The sequence below is a fragment of the Nycticebus coucang genome, chromosome 11, assembly GCF_027406575.1.
Source record: "Nycticebus coucang isolate mNycCou1 chromosome 11, mNycCou1.pri, whole genome shotgun sequence".
Classification (NCBI taxonomy): Eukaryota; Metazoa; Chordata; class Mammalia; order Primates; family Lorisidae; genus Nycticebus; species Nycticebus coucang.
This window is the reverse complement of record NC_069790.1, coordinates 17,437,165-17,449,014: the sequence shown is the minus strand read 5'-3', so window position 1 is coordinate 17,449,014 and position 11,850 is coordinate 17,437,165. Positions and strand designations below refer to the sequence as shown.

Genomic DNA, 11,850 nt, shown 5'->3' with positions numbered 1-11,850 from the left:
AAATCAAAGCATGGTAAGTATATTCTTTTTTTTTTTGACCAACATAATTTAAGTGTGCCTCAAGTACAGGGTCAAGTGCCGTGAGATAAAGAAGGTTGAAAAACACTGGTCTAGAGGGACTTTACCTAACAATTGCAATCAGTGTAACCTGGCTTATTGTCCCTCAATGAATCCCCAACAATAAAAAAAAAAAAAAAGAAAAACACTGGTCTATCATTACAACACATATAAATATACTCATGAATTGAATCACAGAATTAAACTAAAAAAAAATTAATGTCTGTAAGAGATACAGGGCATCTATAATTACTAGTCTACAAGAACAATCGAAATTTTCAGTAAAAGGATGGACAAACTATGTCCGAAAACACAAAATGAAACATGGGTTGCAAGATACTATCAAGCTAAAGTGAAGCAAAGAACATACAGAGTGTTCATAAAGTTTCTGTGCAACTTAAAATAGTTGTAAATTATTGCACGCAAACTTTGTAGACACCCTCATAACTTGCCTAAGAGTGTCACTCTGTACAGTTGAAGAGTAAAGTTCTTAAGAGATTCGTGATTGTTATGAAGGCAGTACATCAAAATATGATGTAAAAATTATTTTTATTTATAAGATATTCTTGAAAAAGTCTATGAAAATGTAATAGGCCAAAGCTGTCAAGGGAATTTCATTACAAGGTAGGTAATGTAGAATAAGATTTCTAATTATGCCTTAGAATAAGATTTCTAATTATGCCTTACCTTCTAGATCTGTACCCTCTGTGATCGTAGCCAGTGGCCACACACACGTGAGCAAGGCAGAGTGCTTAAGAGCAGCAGCGGGTGGGGGGATCTAATGTGAGATGGGCTAAATAGTAATAGTAATCCAAATACCACCATTTGTTAATCCATTCATGGGTTGGTGGGCATTGGGGCTGCTTCCAAGACTTGGGAATTATGAATTGGGCTGCAATAAACATTCTGGTGCAAATGTCTTTGTTGTAAAATGATTTTTGTTCATCTGGGTAGATACCTAGTAATGGAGTTGCAGGATCAAAAAATAGGTCAACTTTAAGTTCCTTGAGAATTCTCCATACTTCTTTCCAAAAAGGTTGTATTAGTTTGCAATCCCACCAGCAGTGTACAAGTGTTCCCTTCTCTCCACATCCATGCCAGCATCTGCAGTTTGGGAATTTTGTGATGTGGGCTAATCTTACTAGAATTAGGTGATATCTCAAAGTGGTTTTGATTTGCATTTCTCTGATGATTAAAGACGATGAGCATTTTTTTCATGTTTTTGTTGGCCATTCATCTGTCATCTTAGACTTTACATCTTTTATGTTTACCTGGATGAAGTTGGAACATATTTTTCTTCGTGAAGTATCTCATGAATGGAAAAAAATATCTGATGTACTCAATACTATTATGAAACCAATATATAATCACTTATACACTTATATGAATGATAAAACACAAATATAGTCCAGCGAAAAGAAGGAAAGGGGCGGGAGAGGGGAGGGGAGGGGGCTAGTGGAAAGAGAAGGGAGGGCTTGGGTGGGATCTTGCCTAATGCAAGGCATACACTTCAAAACAACTAAGAGTAAATTATAAATGTCTTATCACAGAAAATAAGTAAGTGAGGTGATGGTTATGTTAATCAGTTTGATTTAAGCATTCCGTATTGTATATCAAATCATCACGTTGTACCCCATAAATGTATACAGTTATGATTTAATAAAAAATTAAATAAAAAATAAAGTGGAAATGCACTGTAAGTATAAAATAAATACCAGCTTTCTCAGGCTTACCATGGAAAAAAAATGTAAATTGCCTTACTAGTAATTTTTCATATGTATTTTGTGTTGAAATAATATTTTGGATACATTGTGTTAAATAAAATATGTTATTCAATTAATTTCATGTGTGTCTTTAAAATTTTTCAATGTGGCTTCTAGAAAATTTAAAATTACCGGGCGGCGCCTGTGGCTCAGTGAGTAGGGCGCCGGCCCCATATGCCGAGGATGGCGGGTTCAAACCCAGCCCCAGCCAAACTGCAACAAAAAAATAGCCGGGCGTTGTGGCGGGTGCTTGTAGTCCCAGCTGCTCGGGAGGCTGAGGCAAGAGAATCGCGTAAGCCCAAGAGTTAGAGGTTGCTGTGAGCCGTGTGATGTCATGGCACTCTACCCAAGGGCGGTACAGTGAGACAATCTCAAAAGAAAAAAAAAAAAGAAAAGAAAATTTAAAATTACCAATGTGGGTTGTATTATCTTCCACTGGACACTGCTGTTTCTCATAATCAACTTAATTAACACAGTTTTTTTTTTTTTATAAAATCATAACTGTATACATTGATATGATCATGGGGCATCATACACTCGCTTCATAAACCATTTGACACATTTTTATCACAGTGGTTAACATAGCCTTTCTGGCGTTATCTCAGTTACTGTGCCAAAACATTTACATTCTACATTTACCAAGTTTCGCAAATACCCCTGTAAGATGCACCACAGGTGTGATCCCACCGATCCCCCTCCCTCAAACCCAACCCCCACTTCCCACTTCCCCCTATTGTTAAGTTGTAGCTGGGTTATAGCTTTCATGTGAGAGTCCCAAATTAGTTTCATAGTAGGGCTGTGTACATTGGGTACTTTTTCTTCCATTCTTGAGATACTTTACTAAGAAGAATATGTTCCAGCTCCATCCATGTAAACATGAAAGAGGTAAAGTCTCCATCTTTCTTTAAGGCTGCATAGTATTCCATGGTATATATATACCACAATTTATTAATCCATTCGTGGATCGATGGGCACTTGGGCTTTTTCCATGACTTAGCTATTATGAATTTGGCTGCAATAAACATTCTGGTACAAATATCTGTGTTATGTTGTGATTTTTGGTCTTCTGGGTATATGCCCAGCAGAGGAATTACAGGATTGAATGGCAGATCTATTTTTGGATCTCTGAGTGTTCTCCATATATCTTTCCAAAAGGAATGTATTAATTTGCATTCCCACCAGCAGTGCAGAAGTGTTCCCTTTTCTCCGCATCCACGCCAACATCTCTGGTCTTGAGATTTTGTGATATAGGCTAGTCTCACTGGAGTTAGATGGTATCTCAAAGTAGTTTTGATTTGCATTTCTCTGATGATTAAAGATGATGAGCATTTTTTCATATGTCTGAAGGCCTTGCGCCTGTCTTCTTCAGAGAAGTTTCTCTTCAAATCCCTTGCCCAGCCTGCGATGGGATCCCTTGTTTTTTTCTTGCTGATGCGTTTGAGTTCTCTGTGGATTCTGGTTATTAAACCTTTGTCAGAGATATACCCTGCAAATATCTTCTCCCATTCTGAGGGCTGTCTGCTTGCTCTGCTTACTGTGTTCTTAGCTGTGCAGAAGCTTTTTAGTTTGATCAAGTCCCAGTAGTGTATTTTTGAAGCTGCTTCAATTGCCCGGGGGGTTCTCCTCATGAAATACTCACCCAGACCAATTTCTTCAAGGGTTTTCCCTGCATTCTCCTCTAGTATTTTTATAGTTTCATGTTTTAAGTTTAAATCTTTAATCCAATGAGAGTCTATCTTAGTTAATGGTGAAAGGTGTGGGTCCAATTTCAGTCTTCTGCAGGTTGCCAGCCAGTTCACCCAACACCATTTGTTAAATAGGGAATCTTTTCCCCACTGAATGTTTTTAATTGGCTTGTCAAAAATCAAATAGCGGTAAGTAGCTGGATTCATCTCTTGGTTCTCTATTCTGTTCCAGATATCTACTTCTCTGTTTTTGTGCCAATACCATGCTGTTTTGATCACTATCGATTTGTAGTAAAGTCTGAGGTCTGGTAGTGTGATTCCTCCTGTTTTGTTTTTATTTCTGAGTAATGTCTTGGCTATTCGAGGTTTTTTCTGATTCCATATAAAACGAAGTAATGTTTTTTCAAGATCTTTAAAATATGACAGTGGAGCTTTAATAGGGAGTGCATTGAAATTATATATTGCTTTGGGTAGTATGGACATTTTGATAATGTTGGTTCTTCCCAGCCATGAGCATGGTATGTTTTTCCATTTGTTAACATTTTCAGCTATTTCTTTTCTTAGAGTTTCATAGTTCTCTTTATAGAGATCTTTCACGTCTTTTGTTAGGTAAATTCCCAAATATTTCATCTTCTTTGGCACTACTGTGAATGGCATAGAGTCCTTAACTGCTCTTTCAATTTGACTGTTGTTGGTGTATATAAAGGCTACCGATTTATGAATGTTGATTTTGTAACCTGAGATGCTGCTGTATTCCTTGATCACTTCTAGGAGTTTTGTAGTAGAGTCCCTAGTGTTTTCCAGATACACAATCATATCATCTGCGAAGAGCGTGAGTTTGATTTCTTCTGACCCTATATGGATACCCTTGATCGCCTTTTCTTCCCTAATTGCGGTGGCTAAAACTTTCATTACAATGTTGAAAAGCAATGGAGACAATGGGCAGCCTTGTCTGGTTCCTGATCTGAGTGGAAATGATTCCAATTTAACTCCATTCAATATGATATTGGCTGTGGATTTGCTGTAGATAGCCTCTATCAGTTTAAGAAAAGTCCCTTCTAGACCAATTTTCTTGAGTGTTCTGATCATGAAGGGATGCTGGATATTATCAAAAGCTTTTTCTGCATCAATTGAGAGAATCATATGGTCTTTGTTTTTTAATTTGTTTATGTGCTGAATTATATTTATAGATTTACATATATTGAACCAGCCTTGAGACCCTGGGATAAAACCGACTTGGTCATGATGTATAATTTGTTTGATGTGTTGCTGGATTCTGTTTGTTAGGATCTTGTTGAATATTTTTGCATCTATATTCATTAGTGATATTGGTCTATAATTTTCTTTTCTTGTTGGGTCTCTTCCTGGTTTGGGGATCAGGGTGATGTTTGCTTCATAGAACGTGTTGGGTGGTCTTCCTTCTTTTTCTACCTTTTGGAACAGGTTGAGTAATATAGGTACTAATTCCTCTTTAAAGGTTTGGTAGAATTCTGACGTGAAACCATCTGGTCCCGGGCTTTTCTTTTTAGGGAGGTTTTGTACAGTTGATCCTATTTCTGAACTTGATATGGGTCTGTTCAACATTTCCACTTGATTCTGGTTAAGTCTTGGAAGGTGGCGTGCTTCCAAGTATCGGTCTATTTCCTTCAGATTTTCATATTTCTGAGAATAAAGTTTCTTGTAATATTCATTAAGGATTTTTTGGATTTCTGATGAGTCTGTGGTTATTTCGTCTTTGTTGTTTCTGATTGATGATATTAGAGATTTTACTCTTTTTTTCCTGATTAGGTTGGCCAGAGGTTTATCTATTTTATTGACCTTTTCAAAAAACCAGCTTTTTGATTTATTGATCTGTTGTATTATTCTTTTGTTTTCAATTTCATTTAATTCTGCTCTAATTTTGGTTATTTCTTTTCTTCTACTGGGTTTGGGGTTGGAATGTTCTTCCTTTTCCAGTTGCGTGAGATGTCCCATTAAGTTGTTAACTTCCTCTCTTTCCGTTCTCTTGAGGAAGGCTTGCAATGCTATAAATTTCCCTCTTACAACTGCCTTTGCAGTGTCCCAGAGGTTCTGATAGTTTGTGTGTTCATTGTCGTTTTGTTCCAAAAAATTGGCGATTTCTTTCTTAATCTCATCTCTGACCCAGCTATCATTCAGCATAAGGTTATTTAACTTCCATGTTTTTGTATGGGTATGCAGATTCCTGTTGTTACTCAATTCAAGTTTTATTCCATGATGGTCCGAGAAGATGCATGGAATAATTTCTATTCCTTTAAATTTACTGAGGTTAGACTTGTGACCTAAAATGTGGTCAATTTTGGAGTAAGTTCCGTGGGCTGATGAGAAGTATGTGTATTCAGTTTTGTTGGGATGAAATGTTCTGTAGATGTCTGCTAAATCTAAATATTGGATGGTTAGGTTTAAATCTAAGATTTCTTTGCTCAGCTTCTTTCTGGAGGATCGATCCAACACTGCCAAGGGAGTGTTGAAATCTCCGACGATTATGGAGCTGGAGGAAATCAAGTTACTCATGTCTGTTAGAGTTTCTCTTATAAATTGAGGTGCATTCTGGTTGGGTGCATAGATATTAATAATTGAGATCTCATCATATTGAGTATTACCCTTAACAAATATGAACTGACCATTCTTGTCCTTCCTTACTTTTGATGGTTTAAAGCCTACTCTATCTGCAAATAAAATTGCAACACCTGCTTTTTTCTGATTACCATTTGCCTGAAATCTGGATGACCATCCTTTCACCCTGAGTCTGTATTTGTCTTTTAAGTTGAGATGTGACTCTTGTATGCAACAAATATCTGGCTTGAGTTTTTGTATCCAGTCAGCTAACCTATGTCTCTTTAGAGGACAGTTTAAGCCATTCACATTGATGGAGAGTATTGATAAGTCTGGTGGAATTTTGGGTATCGAGTTTTTCAAAGGTCCAGTGGACTTTTTTAATCCTTTTGCCAGTGTGGAAGTTGGAGTTTGATCCGAAGTTTCTGAGTGAGTTTACTTTTGTGGTATAGGATTGGGTTGGTCATTGTGGAGGACAGGTCTGAGAACATCCTGAAGAGCTGGTTTACTTATGGCAAATTTTTTCAACATATGAATGTCATTGAAGTATTTAATTTCTCCATCATAGGTGAAACTCAGTTTAGCTGGATACAAGATCCTGGGTTGAAAGTTTTTTTGCTTTAGGAGATTAAAAGTTGATGACCAGCCTCTTCTGGCTTGAAAAGTTTCAGCAGAGAGATCTGCAGTTATTCTAATATTCTTACCTTTGTACGTTATAGTTTTCTTTCGCTGGGCTGCTTTGAGAATCTTCTCTTTCATGTTAACTTTAGTGAAGCTAATTGTGATATGTCTGGGGGATGACTTATTGGGGTTGAATCGTGCTGGGGTTCTGAAGCTGTCTGCTATCTGAATTTCAGATTCTCTAGGCATGTCTGGAAAATTTTCTTTCATAATTTCATGCAGAAGGGCCTCTGTGCCCTCGGAGGCGACTTCATCGTTCTCAGAAATTCCTATAATCCTTATGTTGCTTTTTTTCAAATTATCTGAGAGTTCTCTGAGTGAGTGATCGTTTTTGCTCTCCATTTCTCTTCCTCTTTGAGAGATTGGGAGCGTTCGAAGACTTTATCTTCAATGTCAGAAATCCTTTCTTCTGCTTGCTCCATTCTGTTACTGAGGGATTCTACTGTATTTTTCATATCTTTGAGGGCTGTAAGTTCTTGCTTCAGTGTGTCTAAGTCTTTGGTGGTTTTGTCTTTAAATTCGTTAAATTCTTGAGACAATTTTTGAATTTCTCCTCAAATTCCTAATTCCATTTTATTAATCTTGTCTGCAATCCAAATTCTGAATTCGATTTCTGACATCTCAGCCAGTTGTTTATGAATGGGATCTTCAATCACATCTGCCGTATCTTTTCTTGGGGGGGTTGATCTGTTCTGGTTTTTCATGTTACCAGAGTTTTTCCACTGATTCCGCCCCATGGTTATTTTACTCCCTTTGGTTTTTTCCCCTGGGGTTTTATCGAGGGCCCGTACAGTGTTGTGGCCTGAGAAACTGGGGCCCTGTCTGGTGTGGTGGAGCAAAGTGGTTCTGTCTTGCTTTCAGCTGGTTTCTGTTCGATCCTATTGCAACTTCTACTCTGGCTTGAAGTCTTAGCGGCAGCTCCGCCGTCTCCGCTCCCTCCTTCTGCAGCCGCAGGGCCTGTGGGAAGCTAAACCTTGCTGGTTCTTTGCCCCGCCACTGGCTCTCGGGTAGAGTGCTTTGAAAACAGCAGCACAGAGGATCCCGGGGCACAGAGCCGGCTCCGCGGTTACCCTGGTAACAGGAGCAATGGCGGAGGTGCCACAAGTAGGTCAATTAACACAGTTTTGATGTAGTTCATGCAGTATGGTTGATTTTGTTTTAGTTTCATAGGAGAAGCCTGATCAAGGCTGAGGATTTGCTGCTTTGGGTACCTCTGATGAATTCCATCCTTACTGCCATAAAATTAATCTTATAAAAAACGCTACAGTTCTTACCACTAGCACCAACTTGTTTATGTTTTCATGCTTCGGTCATTTTTTTTTTTTTTATAAATTAGTAGAGGTGAAATCAAATAATATTCAGAAAATTTCATAAGACAAAATAGTGACACTGTCAGAAGTGGACAGTTTGCTGGCTGACAGGCACCCTGCCCTAAACAAACAGCTCTGGGAGTTTTGGGGTGAATTCATGTAGGAAAGTCTGAATTCAGCACATTAGAGCTGATGTAGAAGAATCAGAAGTCATTTAAAAATGTATAAAAGTTTAACTTTTATGGAAATCAAATGTAAAAACGTCAAGAATCACCTATAAGACAAAAAGTTGCTGAAAATATAGAATGTTACCAAACACAATCATAGAGTCATAAATCTCTCCCAGTCATTGACAGATTATATAGAAAAAAATTATAGCTGAATAATAATATATATACACATAAAGATGCATATAAACACCAATGAATATACATGTATATACTCTCATTTACTTTGAAAATATACTTCCTTTAAGAAAACTATAAACATAACATTGGGTTAGACCTAAAGATTCAATAATGTAAAGATGTCTCATCTTCCCAAATCTATCAACAAATTAAATGCAACTGTAAACAAAAAAAAAATCTTATTTTTGTGATTTGATTAGTTTTAAAGGTCTTGCAGGCAGGTGCAGTGGCTCATGAGTGTAATCCTAACCCTTTGGAAGGCTGAGGTGGAGTTGGGAGGATGAGACCAGCCTGAGTAGCAAAGCAACAGAGGTGCCACTCTCTACAAAAAATAAGAAAATCAGCCGGGCATGGTGGTGTGTACCTGTCCTCCTAGCTATTTGGAAGATGAGGCAGGAGCATCACTTGAGCCCAGGAGTTTGAGCTTGGGGTAGCCTAGGTAACAGAGCCAAACTTTATCTTAGGAAAAAAAAGAAAAAGTGTGCTCGCCTCGGCAGCACATAAACTGGAATTGGAATGGTACAGAGAAGATTAGCATGGTGCCTGTGCAAGGAAAAAAAAAGGTAAGAAAAGGAAAATAAAAAGGTCATGTAAGATAATATATAACTAAGAATAGCCAGAAAAAAATTCTAAGAATAAAAAATGACGTAGGTTTGCCCTTTACAAATCAAAACACATGAAACCGTAACAATTAAAATGGGACAGGTAGAGGACTAGACAAGGAATGAATCACAGGAAATTAGTATGATAAAAGATCACTTACAAAGGGTGTGGGAATTCAGCCAAGGGCCAACTACTTGGGATTAACTTTTGCAAAAGTTCAAAATGGAAGGGAGAGGAGGGAGAGGGGACGGAAGGGGAGAGGGTAATTGATGGAATCTCATCCAATGAGCAGCCCCTGGATAAAGAGCTCAAGTATAGCTTGAAATTTACCTTAGAAATTAAAACAACATAATCCAAATATTTGTACCCTTGTATTCATCTTAAAAAAATAAAAAGGTGGATAAAAAGTAAAACCTTAAAAACAAAATATCTGAGCATTAATTTATTTATGTTCTTTTACTGAATTACAAATAAATAAATATAACGTCTTTAAAAATTCAAAAGTGATCCAAGGTTGTATTATGAAAAATGAAATCATTATGTCCACATATCCTCCATCTTATCTTGCCTTACTACTACCATTTGCATTTTATGGCTTGTTTATATCTTTAATTCATCTAGAATCTAGTCTTTTCTAGTGATAGATCTATCTTTATTGTTGTAGTTCTATAACGCAATTTAATCTGCTAAGGACAGTTCACCCTCATTACTTTCTTTTTTAAACCTTTTCTTAGCATTCTCTGAGTTTCTTTTTACTCTTTCACAGGTTTATTCTTATACATTAACTTTAGCATTAGTTTTTATCAAGTTTTACAAGCAATTTTTTTTTTTAGATTTTGAATGGAACTGTGTTAAATATACAAATTAACATGGGAAGAATTGGTACCTTTTCAAGTCTTTCCATCCAGAAATCAGAGCTGTCTCTCCATTGAGTCAATAACTTATTTGTCTCCATAAATTGTTTCCTTCATATTGGTCTTTTATATTTCTTTTTATAATTGTTTCTTGGTGTCTTATAATTTAGGTTTCTATCATATTTTCTTTCTTCCCTGGAGCTTGGTTGCAAAGGTTTGCACTATCACACCACTCCTTCTCATGGTCTGAGCACTTCTAATTTTTGTTGATTTGTTTCTGCCTTTGGTATTAGCAGCTGTGTCCCCAGGGTGCACACATTTGACTGGGCTGTGCTCTCTGGAATGGCCCCATCTTTCTCACTGCTGTGTGTGCCTTTAAGTGTCCTCAAATGCCTCAGTGGCAATTTCCATACAAACTGGGGATGTTTTCCTCTGAAGTTCTCTTTTCTCCAGGAACTTAGCTCCTCAATTCCTAACTGCCTAGGTAGCCCTGAACTCCAATTTCGGGCTCCCCAGTCTAGTGAGACTGTTGCAACCTCCAGTCCTCTTTCAGACTCTGCTGGTCTCTACACCTACTGTGGAAGAGCCTTCCCCACCTCTGGAATTTCCTTTTTCCTTAGTCCTGACTACCTTGTGCTCTCAGATACCTTCAAATAGTTTTGCTGTTGTTGTTGTTTTCAATGGAGTTGTTGTGTGTTTGTGTGTGTGGGGGTGTTTTCCAGCGTTTATAGTTGAGTGAGTCCAACTCTCAGCCACTTTTTTACAGTCAAGCACGAGCCCCTCCAAAAAGCCCTTACCTGGTTAGATGACACTGTATTCTTTCCCTTCAGGGCCCAGAGGTGGCCCCACTGTTATCAAGTGAGGAGTTGAGGAAGTCAAGGGAATAAGTTGTTTCTGATGAAGAGTTCATGACCAGGCAGATGTCTATTCTATGAATTTAGAGTTGAGAAAACTATTTCCTAATTGAAAATCTAGCATGGGGAGGTGGTGAAGGGGGCGAGTCTCTGCCCTCTTCTCCTCCCACCAAATCCACTTTTTTCCATGATCCTTCAGGTACCAAGTCTTGAATATAAAAAAGGTGCCTCTGGTAACAAAGCTCAAGATGAAAAAAGGGACAAACATGCTTTGTCACATAGCAACACACACAAAAGATATGCCTGGGGCGGGTCACTGCAGTGTGAAAGGCCCCATTATCCACTGGGTAACCAGCTTCCCTCCGTTATCTGGATAATTTTGGCTGAACCAAGCAGAGCTGACGGAAGGTGAGCTAGAGGCTCTAGGTCATGGGTGGTAGGGAGGGGGTCAAATGGGGTCCCACAGGGAGGGGAAGAGAGAGGCTGGAGGGGGTTTCCCTGCTGGATATGTGATAGGCCAACAAGTTTTCTGGAGAATTAACTATTGTATCTGATTGCCTTTGGCTTCCAGTAGGACCACCCTGGGTTCTGAATCAAGCCATCTCATGGACGCATCTCAGTAGCTGGATACAGTTTTCTCTACCGTGCCCCCTTCCTGAAGCCGGAGCCCCTCCCTGCTGCTCCAGTCTGTCTGTCCTTTCTGGTGTAGACCTCAATGGCGGGAGATGGTCTCTGCTCAGTGTTGGTGTTCACAACTATGACAAAGTTACACGAAGTTTGGCAAGTGGATGTACCATATTTAGAAAGATTTCATTTCGCTGGAATTTTAAAAAACATTTTGTACTTCCAAAAGAAAATATAGATTATTTTTACAATTCTTGTATATGAATAACTTCATCTTTGTAACAAACAAAAGAACGCACATCAGTGTGGCAGTTTCTATAATTATATTGCAACCACGAACCTCATAAATGTGAAGGGGGAGTGATTATTTGCTAGCATCCATGGAAAATTCAAAGGTCTTTATTTTGGACCTCCAGTGCTGTCCCTTGCACAGAATTT

At 38.2% G+C, this 11,850-nt stretch overlaps 1 non-coding gene across 1 annotated transcript; it reads left to right on the top strand.

Annotated features, from left to right (window-relative positions):
* Nucleotides 1-8,958: 8,958 nt before the first annotated feature.
* Nucleotides 8,959-9,067, top strand: LOC128560568 (U6 spliceosomal RNA). The gene has a single exon (XR_008373061.1). It is a non-coding gene; the product is annotated as a U6 spliceosomal RNA (small nuclear RNA).
* The last annotated feature ends 2,783 nt before the right edge of the window (nucleotides 9,068-11,850 follow it).